At 53.1% G+C, this 19,683-nt stretch overlaps 1 protein-coding gene across 1 annotated transcript in view; it reads left to right on the plus strand.

Annotated features, from left to right (window-relative positions):
• The window catches only part of LOC149328192 (uncharacterized), a 65,019-nt gene that overhangs the window by 17,264 nt on the left and 28,072 nt on the right, over positions 1-19,683 (plus strand). The window lies entirely within an intron of this gene.

Below are 19,683 nucleotides of genomic sequence, written 5' to 3' on the forward strand. Positions count from 1 at the left end.
TTAGGTTAGATATAACTGTGTTGGCCAAAACAAAAAGAAGCAGGCAGGACACAAAGCACACAACCCAAATCACACAAAAGATAGAAAAATATATATTAAAACAAAAATGGAAGCAACACACAGTAAATTTGTGTCACACCAAATTCAGAAACAAGCAATGTGCGCCCAAAAAGTGTACACAACTCTGAAATAAACACACAAACCGTGGTGCAATCAACCCACTAAAGCACCAGTCTTATAAACATAAAAGACAAAAATGCAAAATCTTGGTCACTCTAAGGCACATATCTTGCAGGAAAGTAATTCTCTAGAGTGGTACAATAAAGGTCTAGTTGCTGGCATTGTGCAGGAAAGTAAATAAAGTTAACTGCCAACTACAATGGCATTAATAGTTTATATGACAGTGCGACACATTTGTCACACAAGCTTCAAATGCTAGCATATGGACAGCGCTGCACATAAATATCACATTTTCACATGCTAAGCACCAATGAGCTATGAAACAAGCCATGGGTTTATTAAGACCGGGATGGAGGACTGAAAGCAGCTGGGTCCGCTTGCCGAGCACGAGACACCACCAACCTCCTTCCCATCTTCGGCTTAAGCAGCAACGCCGACCATGTAGAATAGGAATAGGTAGAATAGGCCTTGTCATGGGCGTCACACTTCCCCCTACACAGCCGAAGCCCGCTGGGCGAGTTAAGAAGCGCCGCGCGAATGGTAGGGCTTCAGCCGGGCAACGTGAGCGACTTCAGTTCGCGCTGAACGACGTCCGCTTGCCGTGAGACGAGCTATGCGGTAATTGAGCTCGCTAAATTGCTCAACAATGACATAGCGCCCATCGTAGTGGCACAGCAGCTTCTGAGACAATCCTCACTTTCTGATAGGCCGCCACAACAAGACCAAATCACCAGGCCTGTAAGTGATGTGACGGAAGCGGGCATCGTAGCGCACTTTGGACCGATCTTGGGAGGCGAGAACACGAAGACGAGCAAGGCGTCGGGCTTCTTCGGCGAGACAGAGTGTCTCAGCGATGGAGGGATCTTCAGGAAGCTCGTCAGAAAATGGTAGTATGGTGTCCAGGGTGTAGCGTGGGGGCCAAGCATAAAGTAAAAAGAAGGGGCTGTAGCCAGTAGTCTCATGGCGCGCGGTATTGAACACGTACGTGATGAACGGCAGGACGCTGTCCCAATTCTTGTGCCTTGAATCAACATACACTGACAGCATGTTGGTGATCGTGCGGTTCGTGCGCTCAGTGAGTCCATTCGTCTGGGGATGGTAAGGCGAGGAATGGGGAAAATGCGATGCGCAGGAACGGAGAAGTTGCTCCACGACACCAGCGGTGAACTGCCGACCACGGTCACTGATGATAACCTTTGGAGGTCCATGACGTAGAACTATGAATCGTAGCCGAAAAGAGGACACATGATACGCTGTAGCTGCGGGTAGGGCTGCCGTTTCACAATAACGAGTAAGGTAATCGACACAAACCACTATCCAGCGGTTCTCATGATAGGATTTCGGAAACGGGCCAAGGAGATCTATGCCCACTTGCTCGAATGGTGCTGCGGACGGTGTCACAGAGTGAAGCTGACCAGATGCTAGGCTAGTAGGTCGCTTGTATTGTTGACACTGGGTGCAGCTGGCGATGTACCGCTCAGTCGTGGCCCGTATTTTCGGCCAATAGAAGCGTGCCTAAGTACGGTGCAGCATCCGTGCTGAACCAAGATGTCCAGATGTAGGGTCATCGTGCATGGCTTGCAAAACAGAGTTGTACAGGCTCTTCGGGACTACCAGCAGGAAGCGGTGGCCCGTAGAAGAACAGTTTTTCTTCCACAGAAGACCATCCCGCACACAAAAGTGGCTGACATTGGAAGGATCTTCAGCTGCCGCAAGGAGAGACCATAGGGTTAAATCTTTCTGCTGTTCCGCTTTGAACGTTGCGACATCAGGAAAAGCAGATGACGCTGACGTGACGCAGTGGTCCAAAGTAGCGATGGTAGACTCAGACTCGGGAAGGGGCAGCCTCGAAAGACAGTCCGCGTCAGCGTGACGGCGACCACTCTTGTAAACGACTGTGTAATCGAACTCTTGCAGCCGGAGAGCACACCGTGCAAGGCGCCCGCATGGGTCACGAAGGTTAACGAGCCAGCTGAGGCCATGATGGTCGGTGACGACGGTGAACGGTCGTCCGTACAGATAGGAACGGAAACGTGGTGGTGTAGGGGTAAGCTGGAGGTGGAGTCACGCTTCTGTCTGATGCCGGTGAACTATTCCGCATTTGTGCAGGCCATCGGTTGTCGACATCAGGCGGGTAGGACGGGCGCCGAGAAGGTACAGGTTGGTAATCATGCCGCGGAGGATAGCCTGAGGAGCCGCAACGCGATGGTTGGCGGCGGGGACAAAATCGTGAGATGTGACCGGGCTGACCGCAGCGGTAACAGACAAGAGAGGGACCAGGAGCACGTTGAGCCGGCAAGTAGTCTTCGTGCCTAGTATTGGGCCAAATGTTCTCGTCGTATGTGGCCGACGGATGTTGGTAAAAGCGGGGCCGGTGCTCTGGAGGCGATCGCGATATGTTGCTCGGCCGCAGCTGTCGGGGCACCCGGTGGTCCTCAAAGTCCGCTGCGTTAACTGCGGTTGGCAGAGGAGGGCGCGTGGGATACCCAGAAGAAAGCACTGAAGAATTCCGAGTGAGTTCCAGCGACCTGGTCAACTCTTCGCACACGATCTGGCGGATCGTGGAAGCCAGATCACACGACGATGTTGTGTCTACGGCTGCCACCGTTGTCACACCGGCCAAACGTCCGAATTTCAGTGTGATGCGACGCATCTTCAATGTCTCAAACGTGCGGCAGTGCTGGATGACGTCAGACATGGAATCTAGACTTGCTTTGCCGATAAGAAAATTGTAAATGTCTTCTGCAAACCCTTTAAGTAGGTGGCCAACTTTATCCTTTTCTGTCATGCCAGGAGAGACGACCTTGCATAACTTTATGATTTCTTCAATTGTAGGGGTGCGTTTATTAGGCGTCCTCAAGAGACCGAACCGCCGTGCAGGATCTGGCAGCGTAGACGGGTGTAGCCAGCACCAAGAGAGCGGGGCAACTTCGTCGTCGTCAGGTGCAGCGTAGTGTCGGCGCATAACTTCGTCGTCGTCAGGTGCAGCGTAGTCTCGGCGCATGGCGGTAGCGGAACCTGTCAGAGTTAGCACACTACAGTTTCCCCCGGGTGAAAAGGAGCCAGCCTGGCGTCTTAAGGGGAAGGAAGAACAGAGGGGTCGTAGTACGGCTTCAGTCGGTTGACGTGGACGGTTTGGCGGCCACGGCGACGCAAGTCCGCAGCGGGTGCAACAGGCTCAACAATGTAATTGACCTGAGAGGTTTGCTTGAGAACCCGGTAGGGACCATAATACCGATGCAGCAGTTTCCGCGAAAGGCCGGGAGTTATGGGAGGCACCCAGAGCCACACAAGGGAGTCGGCAGGGTAGGAGGTAGAGGCCGCGGAAGTGTCGCGGTCACGTTTTTGCTGCCACTGGGTCTGCGTGGTAAACGAGCGAGCAAGCTGGCGGCATTCTTCGGCGTACCTGGCAGCGTCGGACAGTGGCGTGAACTCGGAAATGTCGGGTCGGTAGCAAAGAAGAGTATCCATCGTGCAGGGGGGCTCGCAGCCGTACAGAAGAAAGAAGGGAGAGAATCCAGTGGTGGTTTGTGTCGCAGTGTTATATGCGTAGGTGACGAAGGGAACAACTTGGTCCCAGTTGGAGTGGTTGGCGTCGACGTACATGGACAGCACGTCACTGAGGGTTCGGTTGAAACGCTCGGTCAGGCCGTTGGTCTGAGGGTGGTAAGACGAAGCGGTTCGATGGATAATGCGGCATTCCTTGAGGAGGGCCTCAAGAGCGTCAGACAGGAATACGCGTCCACGGTCGCTGAGCAGTTCTTGAGGAGCACCATGGCGAGGAATCAGGTTCTTTAGAAGAAAGGAAGCCACGTCGCGGGCGGACGCAGATGGTAATAGAGACGTTTCAGCATAACGTGTGAGATGATCCACGGCCACGATAATCCAGCGGTGACCAGCGGGAGTGGGAGGGAGGGGGCCGTAGAGGTCTATGCCAATGCGGTCAAACGGGCGGGCAGGGCAGGGTAACGGCTGCAGTGGAGCAGGCGAGGTGTGAGGCGGACATTTACGCCGTTCACAGGATGGGCAAGATCGCACAAAGTGGCGAACAAAGCGGTACATGCCACGCCAGTAGAATCGGAGACGCAGATGCGTATAGGTTTTTAACACGCTGCCGTGGGCACACTGGGGGTCCGCATGGAAAGCGGCGCAAATGTCGGTGCGTAGATGGCGGGGGATCACTAGGAGCCATTTGCGTTCGTCGAACAGGTAATTGCGACGATAGAGGAGACCGTCCCAAATAGAAAAGTGACGGGCTTGACGTAAGAGGGAACGGGACGAATTATCAGTCGTAGGACTCGAAAGGAAGTTATTAAGAGTGGCGACCCAAGGGTCTTTCCACTGCTCGGTGGACATGTCGGCAGTGGCAAGCGAGGACAAGTCGTAAGCAGACACAGGAGCAGGCGATGAAGCACTAGGTAGCGGCGAGCGGGAAAGAGCGTCCGCGTCATTATGCTTGAGGCCAGAGCGGTAAATGACATGAATGTCATACTCCTGCAGTCGCAGAGCCCAGCGAGCTAGGCGCCCTGACGGGTCTTTGAGAGAGGCCAGCCAGCACAGGGCATGGTGGTCGGTTACTATACAGAACGGGCGACCGTAGACATAGGGACGAAATTTTCCAATGGCCCAAATGATGGCCAAACATTCTCGTTTGGTAACAGAATAGTTGGCCTCCGCTTTGCTCAAGGTCCGACTGGCGTAGGCGACCACATATTCACGGAAGCCAGGTTTGCGTTAGGTGAGAACGGCACCAGTCCAATACCACTGGCGTCAGTGTGGATCTCAGTAGGCGCAGTCGGGTCAAAGTGGCGCAGGATGGGAGGCGAAACCAAAAGGCGGCGCAAGGTGTCGAAGGCATCATCGCAAGCAGGCGTCCAAGCGGAGAGGCTGGAGCTGCCGGCGAGTAGCTGTGTCAGGGGAGCGATGATCGAGGCGAAATTCAAGATGAAGCGACGGAAGTAAGAGCAAAGGCCAACGAAGCTACGGAGCTGCTTCAGTGAGGTGGGCTTCGGAAATTCGGCAACTGCACGAAGTTTGGCGGGGTCCGGAAGAATGCCGTCTTTAGAGACTACGTGTCCTCAAATGGTGAGTTGTCGGGCAGCAATGCGGCACTTTTTCAAATTCATCTGGAGCCCAGCGTTAGTAAGACAAGTCAGAACGCGCTCGAGGCGGATGAGATGAGAAGAAAAGTCCGCAGAAAAGACGACGATGTCATCGAGATAGCAAAGACAACTCTCCCACTTGAGTCCACTAAGGATAGTGTCCATCAGGCGTTCGAAAGTTGCCGGGGCGTTGCAAAGGCCAAACGGCATGACGTTGAACTCGTATAAGCCGTCAGGTGCTATGAAGGCAGTTTTTGAGTGATCAGCGTCAGCCATGGGCACCTGCCAGTAGCCTGACCTCAAATCCAGCGAGGAGAAATACTCAGCTCCCTGCAAGCAGTCCAGGGCGTCATCGATTCGTGGCAGGGGATAGACGTCCTTGCGTGTGATGTTGTTGAGCCGGCGGTAATCAACACAGAACCTGATGGAACCATCTTTCTTTTTTACCAACACAACAGGGGACGCCCAGGGACTGTGGGAGGGCTGTATGACACCCCGACAGAGCATGTCGTCCACGTGATCAGAAATGACGTGGCGCTCAGAAGCCGAGACACGATAGGGGCGCTGGCGAAGAGGGGCGTGTGTACCGGTGTCGATGGTGTGCGCAACGACAGACGTACGGCCCAAGGCAGTCTGAGGAAGATCGAAAGAAGAACTGAAGCGCTGCAGGAGGGCGACGAGTTGATCACGTAGCGCGGGTGGAAGGTCGGCGTCAATGGCACGGTGGAAGACGTCGGAGGGCGGTGGATCATTCTTAACATCACAGGAGCTGAGCACATCGACATCGAAGGAAGCGGTGGTGTCAAGAATAGGGTAGGGAAGGCAGGAATCAAGTTCTTCAACACGCCCGAGGCATTCACCTCGGAGCACTGCTGACGGGCACGAAGATGGGTTCAAGACGTAAATTGCACTTTGTCCATGGTCGATCGTCAGAACAGCAAAGGGAAGCAGGAGGCAGGGACGGCGGGAAGCGGTTTCGGAAGGCGTGAAGAAAACAGTTGAATGAGGGACACCGGCACAGGAGAGGGGTACGAGGGCAGCAGAAAACGGAGGAATGTCGGTATCAGTCGCGACCACAAGTTTGGCAGACTGTGTAGGTACGTTGCAAAAGGGAGCGTCACACAGCGGAGAAAAGGCGATTTCAGCTCGAGCGCAGTCAATAACGGCACAATGAGTCAAAAGGAAGTCACATCCCAGGATGATGTCGTGTGAGCAGTGAGACAGCACAATAAACTCGATGGTGTACAAAACATCTTGAATGAGGACACGGGCCGTACATGCGGCTGAGGGATGAATGCGCTGTGATGAGGCAGTGCGAAGCGAAAAGTCAGAAAGTGGGGTAGTCACTTTGCGGAGTTGGCGGCAGAGAGCTTCACTTATGACAGATACTGCAGCGCCCGTGTCGACGAGGGCGAGAACCTTGGCACCTTCCACGAACACTACAATTACATTAGCGGGACGACACGGAGGACTTGAGGAGTTCGAAACAAGCGCAGTTCTTGCCCCCGGAACTGCGGCTGTTAATTTCCCTCAAGCGCGGAGCTAGAACGTCGCAGCATCGGAGAAGGGGAACGGCGTCGAGGGGAAGGCGATCGGCAAGTGGTGTAAATTTGGCGATCAGGGGAAACAAAGCGGGGACCAGGTGGCCGTCTCGGCGAGGATAGTTTGGCATCGTACGGGTAGGAGCGCAGATCAGGTCGAGAAGGCGGAAGGCGCTGGCGGCAAAGCCGCGCGACATGGCCGGGCAGACCACAGGCGTAACAGATGGGTCGGTTGTCCACAGTACGCCAGGGATTCGTAGGATGTGGGCGAACCCTTGAGAATGGAGCTTGAGACGGGGGCTCAGACGGCGGCGGAGGACGGAAAGAAGGGGCGGCCTGGTAGGAATCGGGTGCCGGCGTATGCCGTGGCCTGGCCACCGCTTGGGCGTACGTCAGGGGTGCTGTCACAGGCGGGAGCACAGGGCTGGACGGTAGCAGATCAGCGACTTGGTCTTGCACGACACGGCGAATAATAGGAGCCAAAGACGGGGTCGAGTCAGGAACTTGGCGGGCGGGGTCTTGAAAATGGGATATCAGGGACAGCTGGCGAGCGACCTCTTCACGAACAAAGGCTTTGATTTGGTTGAGAAGAGGGGAGTCCTCAGGAGTAGTACCGCCCAGGGCCAGTGTGGAGAGGGCTTCGTCGCAGACACCGGCACGCCGTGTAGAAGCGCGCTGCTTGCGGAGCTCGTCGTAGCTCTGGCAAAGCTTAATAACCTCACTGACGGTGGTGGGATTTTTCGCGAGGAGCATCTGAAATGCGCCGTCAGCGATGCCTTTGAGGATATGGTGGATCTTGTCCGCTTCTGGCATGGCGGCGTTGACACGTTTGCAGAGGTCAACGATGTCCTCAATGTAACTTGTGAAGGTCTCGTCAGTGCGTTGAGCGCGGTCCCGTAAGCGCTGTTCGGCACGGAGCTTGCGCATCGCAGGGCGGCCGAACACTTCCGCAAAGCTCTTCTTAAATACGGGCCAAGTGGGTAGGTCCGCCTCATGGTTTCGAAACCAGAGGTTCGCCACGTCCGTGAGATAAAAGATGACGTTACTCAGCTTGACAGTGTCGTCCCACTTGTTATAGCTGCTCACTCACTCATACGATGACAACCAGTTGTCAACATCATGGTCGGCAGTGCCACTGAAGAGGGCAGGGTCACGCTGCCGGATGACGCCAGAACAAATGACGGTGGTTGAACTGGCCGCCGGTGTTGGGGCCGTCTCATCTGGCATGGTTGACACAGGCGGCAGCGTACGGCTCCGGAGTTCCAGGTTGGTAGGGGATGTACCCAGCACCTCCACCAATTGTAGGGGTGCGTTTATTAGGCGTCCTCAAGAGACCGAACCGCCGTGCAGGATCTGGCAGCGTAGACGGGCGTAGCCAGCACCAAGAGAGCGGGGCAACTTCGTCGTCGTCAGGCGCAGCGTAGTGTCGGCGCATAACTTCGTCGTCGTCAGGCGCAGCGCAGTGTCGGCGCATGGCGGTAGCGGAACCTGTCACAGTTGGCACACTACACAATGTACTTTGTACAGGTCTCTCCGGGAAGCTGAGCCCTTTGCGCAAGCGCTTGTTCAGCCCGCTTCTTCTTCGTGACAGAGTCGCCGAAACACTTCTTTAGCTCATCTACAAAGCGATCCCATGTCGTAAATGAATCCTCGTGGTTGTCATACCACGTTAGGGCCGTGTCGGTCAGGGAAAAGACGACGTTGGCAAGTCCGGGCACAAGAGTTCCACTTATTGTAGCGGCTCACCCATTGGTAGTGGGTAAGCCATTCATCCACGTCTTCGCTGGTTGAGCCTGCGAACGGCCGTGGCTCCAGGAAATGCTGCCATGAACTGCTGGGCACAGACCTCAGAGCGTCGCCGTCCAGGGACATCATGAGCACAGAAGGCGGCAGACCAACAATGCGACGACTCCGGCGAGGTTGCAGCAGAGGATCCGTCTTCTCTAGAGAGAGGGGAACCAGTATACCCAGCACCTCCACCAAGATGTTACGTCCAGGGTTTATTAAGACCGGGACAGAGGACTGAAAGCAGCTGGGTCCGCTTGCCGAGCACGAGACACCACCAACCTCCTTCTCCTCATCTTTGGCTTAGGCCGCAACGCCGACCATGTAGAATAGGAATAGGTAGAATACGCCTTGTCATGGGCGTCACAATATTGTTACGTTGCCCGAAAGGTTAGTCACAAGCAAGGGCGACCGGAGCGCAGAGCGAACAACACAGGAGACACCGAACACTAGCGCGCGCACACCAGTCAGGCACTTCCTTCTCATCGTCTTCTGTGAATATCCGTTGCATGGCCCCCTGTCCGGAAAAGCACCGTCACGGTGTACTGGATGACGTTGAGGGGCATGGCGAGAGGTAGGGTTTCAGGCGAGAGACGTGGACGATATCACGTTGAAGGTGGCGGGAGGAAGCGTGCTGGAAGGCCGGAGCGATCTCGTAAGTGACAGCGGTTACCTGGCGCAGGACACGGTACGGGCCAACATAACGGGACAGAAGTTTTTCGGAGAGGCCGACGCGGCGAGATGGGGACCAAAGCAAGACGAGGGAGCCAGGAGAGAAAGAGACTGTGCGGTGACGGCGGTTGTAGAACTCCTGCTGGGAGGCCTGCGAGGCGAGAAGTCGGGAGCGTGCAAGTTGACGGGCGTAGTCAGCACGGGCAATGGCGTCTTGGGCGTATTCAGAGGATGGAGCAGTAGGAGTAGGCAGTAGCGTGTCCAAAGGCAATTGTGGCTCGCGGCCGTATAAAAGGTAAAAAGGGGAGTAACCGGCAGTATCATGGTGGGAGGAGTTGTATGCGAAGGTAACATACGGGAGAGCGAGGTCCCAGTCGCGGTTATCGGGGGAAACGTACATAGCGAGCATATCGGTCAGAGTGCGGATGAGACGCTCAGTAAGTCCGTTTGTCTGCGGGTGATAGGCGGTGGTGAGCTTGTGCTTAGTAGAGCAGGACCGAAGAATGTCGTAGACAACCTTGGACAGAAAGCAGCGGCCGCGGTCTGTAAGAAGTTGGCGGGGAGCACCATGGTGCAATATGAGGTCGTATAGCAAAAAGTCCGCAACATCTGTAGCTGTACTGGTTGGCAGTGCCTGCGTGATCGCATAACGGGTGGCGTAGTCCGTGGCAACTGCAACCCATCTGTTGCCGGAGGTGGACTGTGGAAACGGACCCAGAAGATCCAAGCCGACGCGATGGAAAGGTTCTGGGCGCACGTCAATAGGTTGAAGTGTGCCAGCTGGGAGAGTAGCAGGGCGTTTCCGGCGCTGGCACTCATCACAGGCTGCAACATAGCGGCGTACGGAGCGGAACAGGCCGGGCCAAAAGAAGCGACGTCGCGCACGGTCGTATGTACGCGATACACCCAAGTGGCCAGCAGTGGGGAGATCATGGAGTTCATGAAGGATAGCAGGACGAAGGTGCTTGGGGACAACGAGTAGAAGGTTGGGGCCATCCGGATTGAGGCTGCGGCGATACAAGATTCCGTCAGAGAGCACAAAGCGCCGCATCGAGGGATCAGACGGTGTAGAATTGAGGCGGTCGAAAATTGAGCGCAAATCGTCATCGCGGCGCTGTTCTTCTCCCATGTTGGCAAGGACAGAGATAGAAAACAGATCGGCTTCGGTGGCAGTGCCAAACAAGTCACACTGGCCAATGGGGTAGCGGGAGAGGCAGTCGGCGTCTTGGTGTAACCTGCCAGACTTGTAAGTCACGGTGTAATCATACTCTTGCAGACGCAATGCCCATCTCCCAAGCCGCCCTGCAGGGTCCTTCAGAGAGGAGAGCCAACATAGCGCATGGTGGTCGGTTTTAACCGTAAAAGGGCGGCTGTATAAATAAGGACGGAATTTGCCAACTGCCCAGACAAGGGCTAAGCACTCACGTTCTGTTATGGTGTAATTGCGCTCGGGCGCAGAAAGAAGGCGGCTGGCATAGGCGATGACACGGTCCAGACCGGATTGTCGCTGAGACAGCACAGCGCCGATGCCGTAGCCACTGGCGTCAGTACGGACTTCGGTGGGGGCCGCAACATCAAAGTGCGCCAAAACTGGTGTGGTGGTCAGCTTGGCGATCAAAGTGGAGAAGGCTCGTTCTTGGTCAGGTCCCAAGACGAAGGTGGCGTCTTTCTTCAATAGGTCGGTGAGGGGACGGGCGAGGTCGGCGAAGCCCTGAATGAATCGACGGAAGTACGAGCAGAGCCCCAAGAAGCTTCGGACGTTGTGGCAAGATCGGGGAAGGGGAAAGTCTTTCACGGCCCGGATCTTATCGGGATCAGGGTGAACCCCCTGGAAATCAACGATATGGCCCAAAATAGTGATCTGACGTCTCGCGAAACGGCACTTCGAGGAGTTAAGCTGTAGGCTGGCACGACGAAAGAGGGAAAGAATCTGGGAAAGGTCTTCGAGGTGGGATGAAAATGTAGGCGAAAATACAACGACGTCGTCCAGATAACACAGGCACGTGGTCCACTTAAATCCCTGCAAAAGGGCGTCCATCATGCGCTCAAATGTGGCTGGCGCGTTGCATAGGCCAAAAGGCATTACTTTGAACTGATATAGGCCATCAGGGGTCACAAAAGCGGTTTTCTCACGGTCCTTCTCATCAACAGCAATTTGCCAGTAGCCGGAACGAAGATCTATGGAGGAGAAGAATTTGGCTGCGTGTAGGCAGTCAAGGGCGTTGTCAATACGCGGCAGAGGATAGACGTCTTTTTTAGTTATCTTATTGAGGTGTCGATAATCAATGCAAAACCGCCAGGAGCCGTCCTTTTTCTTCACTAGTACCACTGGAGAGGCCCAGGGACTGTGGGATGGTTCGATTATGTTCTTGGCAAGCATTTTTGTGACCTCGTTGTTTATGAACTTGCGCTCGGCGTGGGAGACACGGTAGGGCCTGCGGCGAATGGGAGGGGCATCGCCGGTGTCAATGCGGTGCGTCACAGCGAGAGTTTGGCCCAGTGAGGTGTTGTAGAGGTCAAAAATGTCGGAGAACGACTGGAGAAGGTCACGAAGCTGAGAAGTTTGGTCGGGGCGGAGATCGGTGGGCATCATGGTCGTGAATGCGTCCGAGGTCAGCGGAGTGGACCGCGGTGGGTCTGGGGGGTCGCGATCACAGGGCACTGGGCGAGTGGGGACAACGTAGCGACGCACATGCCGGCTGGAAGCAGCTGTGAGGAGAAGCCGAAGTTCAAGAAAGGTAGAGACAGGTTGTTGGCTGTGACGGTGGCGATGGTATGGGGCAGGACAACACTGCGGGTCAGTGCGAGGTCAAGGACTGGCGCAACGATGTAGTCACCATCGGGAACAGGGCGAGAAGATGTGAGGGAAACGAAAGATAAGGCTTGAGGGGGCAGGTGGGCATAGTCGGGGCAGGTCAACCGGAGCGACGAGTCGATGGGGTCAGGATCGAGTTGGGGAAGCTCAAGGTGAAGGACACCCTGCGAGCAGTCAATCAGGGCAGAATGATCCGACAAAAAGTCTAAACCGAGAATGAGGTCATGGGCGCATGTGGTAAGGACGGTGAACTGAACCGGCGTACTGTGGTCTCCGATGGTCACGCGAGCGGTGCACAGTCCCTCGACAGCAGGCATGGCACCATCCGCGACGCGCACACGGGACGTTGCAGGCGTAAGGACTTTCCGTAGGCGACGGCGGAGGTCAGCACTCATCACGGAAATATGGGCACCGGTGTCAATAAGGGCGCGCACAGGAACACCGTCAACTGTAACGTCTAGCAGATTGGGTCGAGTCGTCAGTAGAGGGTTTGAGGTCCGGGTCGTTGATGCAGCGTCACCTCCGGGAGCTGCATCACTTAGTTTTCCCGATGAGAGGGGCGGTAGGACGCAGCAGTCGAAACACGAGGCGACTGCGGTGAGCGTGAGCGGCGGGCTAGCGGCGAAGGCGAACGGGAGGACTGTCGTGGAGGTTGATCGGCGGCCTCAGACGTCTCGGATGGGCGGCGGGGTGAAAAGCGGCGAGTGTAGTTTGAACGGTAGTAGGAGGCGTCTCGCGGGGGTGACGTCCAGGGGCTGCGGCAGTGGCGGGCAATGTGGCCGACCCGAGAGCATTGAAAACAGATTGGGCGGTCGTCTGGCGTGCGCCACTCATTCGGATCGCGGTAACGCCGTGGTGAATAATAGGTGGGACGGAAAGGGACTGGAGGTGGTTGCTGTGGGGATGAGTTTCCGATGGCGCACAAAGCCGGAGGGAGGTTGAGGTGGGCGAGTTCTTGCCGCACGACAGCCTGAATAAGCGACACGGAAGGCAGGTGGTGTGGTCGATGATGTTACCACAGGGGCTAGGGCTTCGAGTTCACGGTGAACAATTCTTGTCACTGTGTCGGTGACAGGAGGAGACTCTGAGGGCACTTGAGTTTGAAGTCGTTGGTCCTGGCAAGAAGATGTAGCGGCTGTGTTTGGAAGTCGGGAAAACTGTTGAGAAATGCGACGGCTTTTGACTTGTTCGAATCGATGGCACTCTTTGATAATGCTGTCAACAGTTGTGCAGTCTTTGCAAACGAGCAGATGAAAGGCATCGTCAGCAATGCCTTTCAGCACGTGGCCCACCTTGTCGGACTCGGTCATGGTGGCATCGACTTTGTGGCAAAGTGCCAATACGTCCTGTATATAGGCCACGTAACTTTCCGTCGACGACTGCGTACGAGAAGCAAGCTGTTTTTTCGCAGTGGTCTGCCTATCGTCAAGTCTTCCGAAGAGTGCTCGCAATTTCTCTTTGAATATATCCCAACTGGTAAGTTCTTCTTCGTTGGTTTCAAACCACACCCTCGCCGTTCCATTCAGATAGAAAATGACGTTAGCAAGCATTAACGTTTGATCCCACCGGTTATATGCGCTTACTCTTTCGTAAAGGCTTAACCAGTCATCGACATCGGTGCCGTCGTTTCCCGAAAAAGTACCGGGGTCACGGGACGAAGCCATGACCACGAAAGGAGCAGCAGAAGTGGTCGGCGACTCGCTGGGTGGGGCCATGATGGTAGTAGCGCCGGTTTGACGACCGCTTCGGAGCTCCGTGGTACTGGGGACGATACCCGACACGCTCCACCAAAGATGTTACGTTGCCCGAAAGGTTAGTCACAAGCAAGGGCGACCGGAGCGCAGAGCGAACAACACAGGAGACACCGAACACTAGCGCGCGCACTCCAGTCAGGCACTTCCTTCTCATCGTCTTCTGTGAATATCCGTTGCAATATCTTTCTTTAGTAGGCTTGCTTTATGTTCTTTGCATATTTAAAAGTACTGAGTTTTACCCCGCCGTGGTAGTGCAGTGGTTATGCCGCTCGGCTACTGTGCCCGAGGATGTGCGATCGAATCCCGGCTGTGGCGGTTGCTTTTCGATAAATGCGAAAAGCAAGGCGCCTGTGTGCTGTGCGATGTCAGTGCGCGTTAAAGAACCCTAGGTGATCAAAATTACTCCGTAGACCTCCACAACGGCATCTGTCAGCCCGAGTCGCTTTGGGACATTAAACACCATAAACCAAACCAGAACCATTCTAAGAGAGTTAACTGCTGAGCTAGTCTGTGTTGCACTGAATGCCCTGCAATTATGGAAGAACCCCACGCCATCATAATTCAATAACACTTTTTGTCTGAGAGGAACCATATAACGTGCAAACTTAGGCACCCTTAATTTTTTAACCATGGTGAATGAGAGAAAACACTACAAAACCTGATTTCCATGGAAGTTTCACACATTTAGAAGAGAAAAATTCTGCAGGCCACTTCTTCAGTTCCCGCGACACTCCTTCAGTACGAAAAATCTGCAGCTTTTCAGAAGGTGTGGGGATCGTGTAAAAACTTCCAACCTGAATGTGTTGATGGCCAAAGATGAGCTCGGGTGTTACTTCTGTCACACTTACAATGTGATCGTTTTTCAGCAGACAGCATGAGTCTTTCTCAACACCAGTTTTCAGTGATGAGACATCTGTTGCCAGCACACACTGTGGGGGTCCTACTGAGGAATGGGCCAGCTCAGAGAGCCTGCGACTGACCTGTTCAAGTGGCTTGCTGCTTGTTCTCAGAAGTGCTTTTAACTGGCCCAAACTGTTCTCGAAGGGAAATGCACTCACTCTGTCCAGTGGGCCATACAAAAGGCAATCATCTGCAATGTGGCACATCATATGCACATTATAAACTAAGAACTGTGGACCATAAAGTGAGGCCGCTTGCTGAGCAAAGTACTGAAGGAGCCGTGAAGCGTAGTTGTTCATTTCAATGCACAGCACTTGGTGCAGCAAAATGCGCATGGCAACATGTAAACAGAGGAAGTGCTGGTAGCAGTCTTTTTGCAGCAGGTCACGCAACAAAACAGGACCAGTGTAAAGCAAGAATGCCCTAAATTCAACGGCCTTCCACCTCTCCAGCTCGTCGAGAGACCTTGGTTGCCGAGCAAATTCAGTAGGCAGCTTACTCGCCTCCAATTTTGCACTCAAAATTCTTCTTTGTTGTGCTCCAAGACGGTGGGGCAATGGTCCTGAGATCCATGTGTGCAAGAGCTTGCGGACAACTCCTAAACACACTGAATGCATATAGTCAACAGGAAACTGTTTTACCATGTCAATGCGGAGTTCAGTAAGTGGACTCACTCCATGGTGGTGGCCAGGGTCTGTCATAGCTCGAAATGAACCATCGGTTCTGTGCTGAAAGGCAGCGCATATCGGAAACGTCTGCCGACGGTCAACTCGTTCACCTTTTTGACTGCAGCGATCGCAACCGTAAAATCCCATGTGTCCTTTTATGCACTTGACATATGACCTAGCTGGTGCATCGCATATTATGGCAGTTACCGAGATGCTATAATGTGTTCCATGAACATCTATCCCTGACACCTCTAGGTCCTTCATTTCATCAATAAAGGGCTGCAGAAAGTCCTCAATGCTAGTTGGTTTTTTTTTGTCACAGTGAACAGCAACGACAAATGGTCTGTTCTGTACACAATTTGATACACGACAAAGCACAACCCAAAAGCTGACAGAAGAACTTTTGAAGATAGGAAGGCCATCTATATTTACATGAAGTTCAATGCTGGGGCTCTGTTGAGGGCGGAGGCCTAATCTCACGCGATTTTCAATTTGTGGCTTCAAGCCAAAATATACGACATTTCCTCGCACATTTGCTTTTCTCTCTGTTTTCAGGAGAGTCCTTGCGTCACTTGGCATTGGATGACCAAGCCTCTGGAAAAGCGAGCAGAGATCATTGATGGCCGAGTGCGTCAACGAGTGTTTGAGAGCAATTTCCCTCAGTTCATCACGAACGTTAACACGTGAACCACTTGCTACTGGGCCAGAGGCGTCAGTGACAGCATCCGAATCAGTGAGCTCTTCAGCGACCAAGGCACGTTCTTCGTCACAGTCTTCGGAGAAATTCTCAGAGGTGCTTACTGAGCCAGAACTTTCAAAGTCATATTCCTGAGCAGACTGCTCTGCCAGATATGGACTTCTCTGGAAGTCTACGCGTGCGCCTGAACGGTCAGCCGGTTCAATGTCACGCCCGGTAGCCTCGCGCATAGTGGATGTTTCTGATCCATTTTCGTCATGTGAAATGTCACGAAAAAAGTCAGTGACCTCTCGCTGCAATCGCCGGTATTTTTCCCACTTACTCATGATTTCCGCATGCTCTGCAGCCGCAAAGGCTTAAACCAGCTTGTGAACTCCGGCCACCAACACAACCACCCGTCTGCGATGTCAGTCACGGCGCACTGCAGTGCACTCAGTACACACACTAAACACTCACTAAAATACTGTACAAAACAGGGCGATGCACTATACCGCGCACTGAAAACACTTTATCACACACTAGAGATGAGACACCACGCAAAAGACAAAACAGATAAACAACAGCAACACAATAAAACTACGGTTGGGGATTGGATTGAATTGGATTGGATTGAAGACCTCATACTCAAAAGTATGAGGCCTTCATTTCTCTAAAAGCTACTTTAAATAGAAATTACGAAAAAAAAACGCTGATATCGAAAAGCGGGTGTTAAAGAGGCTATCAGGACTCACAGCTTTCGCTCTATCACTATATGTTCAAGTCATATGCTCAAACCCGCACAATTTTTGTGCACTTTCACACAATGGCCGCATTTGTTTTTCCAGTCCCGGACTACTTGCTGGCAGGTCTCGGCTTCCGCTCGGACAGGAAAAGCGTCATGGTCACATGACATACTTGCCATAGGCATGCCATAGGCTGCTTTCGAACTCGCCGCCAGAGCCGGGCTCCCCCTCGGTTACCGTACAAGGACGCTGCCATCTGCTAGCAGACGATGCAAGCCACGGCCACCACGACGCCGAAGCAACGCCGTGCGCTCGATCATGATACTGAGTCGATTTAAAGACTGTACTGTCAGCTTAGCGTAGGTGCATTACAGAACTCAGCTTCGGAGGTATGCTCGCCGCTACTGCTTGCGGCGAAGTTCGCACAAAGTAGCCCAACTCGTTGCGGATAGGCAGATAGACGAAAGCCTTCGCAAAAATGTTGACAACAAGCTCTATAGCTGCTCCAGTATACGAGTGGTTCACCTGCGATGCTTTCAGGTAAGCGTACAGACAGCATGTCGCAAAACAAGCGAACGAGAACCTCTTGACGACACGAGCAAACAATACGCGCTCGCAGCTTCGAACGCGCGTCCGTATGCGGTGGATTTCAAGAAAATAAACGAAGATGCAAGAACAAAAAGTCTTGCGATGGCTCAGAGAGCAGCTACGGAGCTCATTTGAAGGTTTAACGCATGATATCGACCTCCAGGAACACGAAAAGTACTCAAAATGCACACGGAGTCTAACTCAATATGGCTGCCAGCGCGGCGCGCAGCTGTCGTCTGCTGCCTTCTCAGCAGCCCGCGGACTGCCATAGGCTAAAAACGAACGCGTTGCTATGGCGATGCAGGCAGGTGGGCGGAGCTTTCGGGCTGCCCGAGAAAAACAAATACCGGACTCGAGTCCGCAAGTAGTCCCGGACAGTCCGGGACTGAAAAACAAATGCGCCCAATGATAACCCTTTGGCGTGTTGCGGAAATAAACGCACGCCGTAGAATGCTTCTCCCAGCTAAACGGGCGTATTGTTCGAGCTCAAATTTGGCACAGAAATCGAATTTGGTCGGCAGAATTGTTTCATGCTACATCTGTTTGAGTTACTTGCCTGAATCAATCAAAAAAAGTCGTATAATCGCATCGAATCGCAACGATGACTGGATGAATCGTGAGGCAGATCGAGTGAGTTAATTAATTGTGAGTCTAATTGAGTGAGTTCGCAATTTCGGTAATCCCGATCATGTGTGAATATATATTAGATTAGATTTGAGGGAGCCGGCAAGCTGACCAAAATTTTGTTAGTGAGCCGAGCGCGGGCATTCTCGACATTGCCGAGGTATATTGTGCACAGTCGTCCACATGCGTGTATGTGCCCACTAAAACGACGAACGTACGTCATCACTCTTAATTAACAATAATAACAACAACAGTAATAATGTTTCATTAAGCATTCATTGCAGTGGCCCAGCCATGCTTAAAAAGGTAGTATTGCCACGACGGTTTGCTGACCCTGACCTAGGACCCTATTAATTAAGGTATAGTACGTGAGATGTGAGGTGAGGAAAAGATTAGATATGTGAGAGCTAGAGGATGAGATGTGGGGATGAGGAAAGAAAGGGGACCGAAAGAGAATAGAACTATGCACGGCAACCATAATTTGAGCCGCCTTCGATTCACCAGAACCATTTCAGGCGGTGGAAAAGACCGGGCGATGGTAACAGGCAACTGTAGCCGTAGAGACCACGGAGGAGCAAGGTATATAATAAGGGAGTAATTACTCATTGGCATCCACCCGAGCGCAGCCATACGGCTACAAAGGAAAGCTATACAGCTATCTCAGAAACTTCGTAGTTAAAGAAAAATTCGTCCTGGTCCGGGGTTCGAACCCAGGACCACCGCTACACCGGAGCAGTCGCTCTACCAATTGAGCTAACCAGGACGGCAAGCTTATGGTAGGGCGAGATGGAATTGATCAATAACTCGAAGTGGGAACAGTGTTGGTCAAATGTTTTTCCGTCCTGGTTAGCTCAATTGGTAGAGCGACTGCTCCGGTGTAGCGGTGGTCCTGGGTTCGAACCCCGGACCAGGACGAATTTTTCTTTAACTACGAAGTTTCTGAGAAAGCTGTATAGCTTTCCTTTGTAGCCGTATGGCTGCACTCGGGTGGATGCCAATGAGTAATTACTCCCTTATTACAAATCTACTCCACCTTGGGGGATTCCCCTAAAAACATTTGACCAACACTGTTCCCACTTCGAGTTATTGATCAATTCGATCTCGCCCTACCATAAGCTTGCCGTCCTGGTTAGCTCAATTGGTAGAGTGACTGCTCCGGTGTAGCGGTGGTCCTGGGTTCGAACCCCGGACCAGGACGAATTTTTCTTTAACTACGAAGTTTCTGAGAAAGCTGTATAGCTTTCCTTTGCAGCCGTATGGCTGCGCTCGGGTGGATGCCAATGAGTAATTACTCCCTTATTACAAATCTACTCCACCTTGGGGGATTCCCCTAAAACATTTGACCAGTAGCAAGATATCAACACAAAACTTAACGCAAAATGCAACTAGTAGTTTTTAATGTGTTATCCTGGCTCAGTGTTCAACACAGGAGCAAAATAACTGGTTAAAGTCCCGGCGCGACATGACTATAGCTTTGGTTTCCGAATAAAAAAAAAACGAGTGTGTTTTCGCGGTCAACTAAAAGTGCCAAGGCGACACACGGAGTAACGTCCCGTAATTTGCTGGCATTTATCGTACGAAAGAGTCCATTCTCTATTGTTCGTGGCGTGCAGTGCGGCGAGAAGCGATATGTAC

The sequence above is a fragment of the Amblyomma mixtum genome, chromosome 9, assembly GCF_055824585.1.
Source record: "Amblyomma mixtum isolate Tamu chromosome 9, ASM5582458v1, whole genome shotgun sequence".
NCBI lineage: Eukaryota > Metazoa > Arthropoda > Arachnida > Ixodida > Ixodidae > Amblyomma > Amblyomma mixtum.